Here is a 6,000-nt window from a genome sequence, read left to right as displayed (position 1 = left end):
TTCCACTATTACCAATGTGTTTTTGGCTATTACTTTTGCAACTTCCTGCACATTCATTCAGTGTCAAGCTTCAAGACAGTATAATGACCCTGGAATTGAGAATTCATGGAAAAAAATTAATACGGGTGTGTGTGTGTGTGTGTGTGTGGTTTCAGAGTGTTTGACAGGCTCAACTCTCAGTGCACCTGCTGTGGTTCTGAGGTGGTCAACTTATGACCTGTAATTACATTGTTACTTTGCTCTCAAACCTCACCGGAGCAGGTTGGTCTCGGACACTTCAATTACCTCCTTTCAATCCCTCTGTTGCTCTCTCATGCCCAACAAAATCATAATGATTGTCCAGGGAAAAGACTGGTTCAAATTTTACTACATGTACTGCAAATGTTGCAAAAAGACCGCAATTAGAGGAGACAATTTCACAAAATACAAAGAAATAAGATTAAACCCAATATGGTTTTAGTCTGCAAATTGTTATTATTTTATGTGAATTGCATACTTAATAACAGGCATGAAAAATTACACCTCATGCATGCCCACAGACAGGCTTTTAAGTGTTTGCACCTAATTCAATATGCAGACATTTTAATACTTAAACAAGGGAAGCTTGAGAAAATAGCACAGCAAGGCCAGCAACAATAACCGACGCATACTCTTTGAAATGGTCTGCATCAATTTGCATTCAAACTTGTTATAAAATAGAGAAGAGCAAAAGATCTATCTATTGGGGCGCATTTGAAGGTTGGGTCCAGGTCGCATATATTTGCCATTGTGTAGCTCTGTCACATTGTGGTGTAACGGAGCCTCAGCTGCAGGATTGCAGTTTTTAATGAAAAAGTGGGGGCCGGCACATCCAGGTAAGACCCCTGGAGGTTGTATTTCCAGGGCTTTGTTATGTTCCACAATGAGGCAGTGCGGACACACACACATGCATGCACGTTCACAGAGACACACACACACACACACATACAAATTTAACCAGACATTGATAGCTGATAATACACACATGTATTTCCCTAAAAACAGGCACGTGTTGGATCTTTGACATTTTAAGAGAATCTGGGACAGGCATTATATATTAAATGTCTCAAAACGTCCATCATGTGTGAGAGGAAACATCTGAGATTATTACATTTCCAACAAATGCAACTTTGTAAATGGAAGAAAATCTTATTATGTTGGTTATAATATTAAAAAGGCAGCCAGACAGTTTGGAGTTCTTCGTGGGCCTATTGTGGGTTTCAAGGCTGTTTCACTTTAAGTTCAGAAGCCACAGAAAATGTTCTGAGTTTTTTTTTCCTAATTTATAACTTTTGTATCAGTAGCGAATGATGACCTTTCATGAGCTTAAGTGGTGAGACCCATTAGACATTACACTAGATTTAAACACAGGTCTTTGAGTAATATTGTTAATGTGTAACACTGTGTTATCAAGCTTTTCAAGAAATTTAAGAGTGACATTTATTTAAGCATCAGGCTGTGCACAGGGCTGTAACACAATCACTTAGAAGAACGTAATCATAAGAGAGAGGGGGGTGAGGGATCTAATGATGGGGGATAGCTACAGGTAGAGGCTTATACTGTATGTATATCATCAGCAGTGTCCAGCAGGCTATATTTTACCCTAAACACCTTCAGAGAGCTCCTCAGTCAGAGACAATAATTCAATCTAAACTCACCTACTCGCCTCACGCTTAACTGACACTATGGCTTACTGTCGCCAACATCATGTCAACCAATAATTTTCAATCACACCGTCAATCTCAGAACAGGACAGCTGACCATCCCGGGTTGAAATTGTTTGCTCAGCAGTTCAGAAACTGCCCTGTGACACCCACAGACTCTGATGAGTGAGTGAACCCATGGCATCCATAAAGGGCCTGCTCAAAAATTCCAAAACTACATATAAATGGCAGATGTTTCAGTTGTGTACTCTCTGTTGTGTTTTATAATTAAGGACGTTAAAATCTGCACGCTTGTCTCTAAGCAGCTGTTAATTACGCTGCTGGTCTCCCGACAAGAGCAAGTACTAACAGCGAGATGGTTAGTTCGGCTAAATCTAAATATTGACATCATTTTTTTTGGCTTTTAGTCGGCTAAACTCCGCTTTTTGGTTCAATGAATAAATTGTATCAAATAATGTCACACATAACTGTAGCTCCTGTCCTTGATCCCTCTGTAATCCACTGTTTACACATGTACAAGTCTTTGATAACTCATAAATATTACATAAGGATCCTTTTTTTTTAAACTCTGCCCTGAGAGATTCATCACTTCATGCGGACGGTGTATCTTAAATAAGCTCTCTTCTGTTCTGCAGATGCTTCAGAGGGAATCGTAAGCATAACATTGCCGTGCAGCCACTATTGTTTATTGCGAGCAGAAGGTCAGACGGCAGACAGAAGGATGAAGATTTGAGTTCGGGAGAATCTCATCTGACAGAAAGGACCAACACACACCAACCCCACAACAACTTTCCACTGACTCACCACAGTATCAGGTATGTCGTGTGCCATAAATTACCAAACATACAGAGGTGCTAATGGCCTACTTTATTAACCACAACCTGTCAATCATTTGTTATCCAAGCCCCATCACAATAACATCCTATTATGAAATGTTATTTAGAGTCCTTGTCGCTGCAAGGAAATATGTATTTAAAGAACACTGTAAAATTGAGTAACTATCTGGTTTTCAGGAATGTACCGATGAGCATTTTATGCTATGATTACCTTGGTGGAAATGAAGAATACATTCAGTATTATATAGATATTTGTTCAAATGCAGATACCTTGCATTTAACTTATAAATTAAAAATTTGGATTGTTTAGCATCAACAAAATATTTTCAGAATTCAGCGTCACCATAAAAACTTGATGTCGCAATTTTAGTAATAATAATAGACTTAACACGTTTTTTTCAAAGCAACTTTTAAAATGCTGATTAAAAGACCTCAAAAGCACAAAAAGAAAGCATAAAATAATAGTATTTAATTCATGATATTATTTCTTTTCTTTGTTACTTTCACTGCTCCCTTCATTGTCTCGGGCTTTATATGACATGCGAGCACTGACCATGATGAGTTCTTTCACACACCAAAGGTCAGAGGCATCGCTTACAGAAAGAGAAGGACCCCCACAAACACTCACTAAGTCATTCAGCTCATTCCTTATCAATTATTGACATGAAGTTGTCAGTTGAAAAGCCGGCCAGACTTTCCGTTGATCTGTTTGATGAATATTTCAGCTGACAAACAGGCCACCTGACACTCTGCACCAAAGCAATGTGTGGTTAGAGAGAGGTCGCTCATCTGGGCCACAGTCATGCACATATGCGTGCACATGTATATATAGTTACAGTGTTGTTACTTTGCTGTACTAAATGTTTTAATTACTGTTGTTTACATTGATATCACCTTTGTCTAGGTTTGTTAGCCCTTTGCTGTCCCAGTTTTGACTACAACCAACTGAAAACACACATTTAACCGCAGGCGAAGAAAGTAATATTTCATGCTATATGCGTACGTTAATCAACATTTAGCTGATGAAAATGTACCTGTGTTAGCGTGTTGGCAGTCCCTTTGTCTGGTGCTGTTAGGCATGCTAGAATAATAAAAAATAATGTACTGAAAAATGTGCCAAATGGTATTAAGTTACTTATGTAAATTAAAGTATAAAAAGGAGAAAGCTAACTAGCTCCTTGATCTCATCCAGCCCAATTTGAGATGTCAGCACTCCACATGTCACTCTATGATTCGGCCAGATTGTTTTTTCTTAGCAAAAACTTTTTTGAAATCTTCCAGTAATGGATCCGTCTGTTCCAGGACGGTCAAACGTTTGCAGAGAGCAAAGCCAATGTTAAAGACCCCTTCAGTGAAAAATAAGTGTTTAACCTTGTAAACATCTCCATGTGGTGTTCTTCATGCGCTACAAGACATATCAGGGACAACATAAGCAGTCATCTTCACGGCTGGGCCTGTCTGCTTTTAAACTGCAGTGTACCAAGGACAGGCCTAACAACACGTTTTCAGATTGGCAGGTTTGAGACGTCACAAACCTAAGGAGCCAATCCCGTTAATGGACGGGGTGGCGCTATGCATATCATTATGTGTAACCTATGGCAACCACTTCGGCGATGCACAAGCCAGCTTTAACCGTCATCGTCATTTGTGCAAACTCACTACTAACATTAACGTTACTACTAATAATTACTAAATTTCAAGCTAGCTGAGTTTCAACAAGTTGCCACTAAACGACGGCAGAGACGTGTTTTGTTTTCACGACGGAGGGGGCGGTTGTACATTTGCATAGTGGGTGGAGACTATGCAGATTCAGGAATGTTTATTGAGGGAGAAAGAGGAGATGCCTTGGGAGGATTTTTACAAGGTAATTAAACGTATTTTGCAGAAAGAACATATCAGACACAATTTATTATTTCAAGCAGAACATTTTATATGTCTAAAAACATGACAGGAGCTGGTCTTTCAATCAGATAATTCCACAGACTTCAACAGCCACTGCAGCAGCCTGCACAACAAACTTAACTAACATGTCTCACCCCGTGAAATCAAGAAAATACGTTTGAAGGTTTAACATTTCACCTAAGGTTTCCAAATGTTTTAACAGACGTAGCGTACCGAGTGTTGGGATCAGAAAATGAATGCATCAGGAATCCTCAACACCGCAGACACCTAAAATTGGTACATTTTGAACAATCAGATTCCTGGGCTGAAACTCTTTTTGTTCTGCACGTTCATGACAAAAAAAAGGCACACGATCCATTTCAGTTGAAGTAAAACATTTTATGGCTTTAAGAATTCACTGTATCACGTGACCACCATGTAAACACACCTTGCATTCAATAAAGCCACTTGACCACAGCGTGACAGAAGAGCCAATAGAGCCCGGGTGAAATGGCGATGTGTTATTTATGTCAGACTCGGTTCAAAAGCAGCCTCTATGGAGAAGACACACCTCATAAATTTTTCTATGGCCCCTATGAGCAGGTCAGGAAGGCGCCAATATTTCCTCTTTATTAGAAACAACAGAAACAACATGCAGCCATAAAGGGGAGCTCAGAGGTGAATCTGAAACACGGGGAACGGCAGGAAAAGCATGCTGCTCCGATAGCTGAGAGGTAGTCACACAATCCATTTCCTGACCTACCTGCTTGTCCATGTAGTGGTGCATTTTCCTCATAACTCTCACACCAGTGGCTCTCAAACTCTCCATGCTTCATCACAGGTCAACTTGGAGATGAACTTTAAAGGAAGATGTAACAAATGATCGCAGCCTCTCCAGCAATTCATATCCACTGAAGTGCCATAACCCTCTACATATCCTGACCTCAATTTGGAGTCCGCGTGTTGAAGGCCCATCTGAGGGAGATGGTATCGATCTGAGCAGGGACTCTGGCAGCATCAATAAACAACAGGCTTCAGGCTTCAAGGCTGAGGAGACACATCTCTATTTCAGCCGGAGGGTTCGCATCTGGATACCCGAGTTGGGACGTGGCCCTGGACAGATGGTGGGACATGTTTTTGTTGTGAACTCGCAGCAGGTTCAGCCCCTCTGTGAGACCAAAGCCAGTGTTAACTTCCCTACTGTTGGTTCTATCAAGGTAAATAAGACCTTAAACCACAAGCACACACATTTTTACTTGGAATAATTACCATTAATGTTAAAGGGCATTGTAAATGGAAAGCTACCAAGTAACAGTCAATATCCCTGAGAACGATCAATGCTTAACCACAAGACAAATAGTATTTCAAGATCTTCTATATCAGCATTACAGTGAAGGAAGACAGTGTTCGGCTCATTAATCAATAAACACAACAAGCCAACCAATACATTTGACATAGACTAATGAAATAATAATCATCAGAGAATGAGCAAACACAGGCTGCATTTGGACACTTAATTACACGCAAAAAGCCATAAATAGAAAAGTAAAACTATAGCACATAAACAATGGGCGATCTCTCCGGACAATTTTGTTGCTGTC

This window comes from Semicossyphus pulcher, unplaced genomic scaffold (genome assembly GCF_022749685.1).
Source record: "Semicossyphus pulcher isolate SPU_LCO1_2020_fin unplaced genomic scaffold, fSemPul1.0.p SCAF_1, whole genome shotgun sequence".
Classification (NCBI taxonomy): Eukaryota; Metazoa; Chordata; class Actinopteri; order Labriformes; family Labridae; genus Semicossyphus; species Semicossyphus pulcher.
This window is presented reverse-complemented; position numbering follows the sequence as displayed.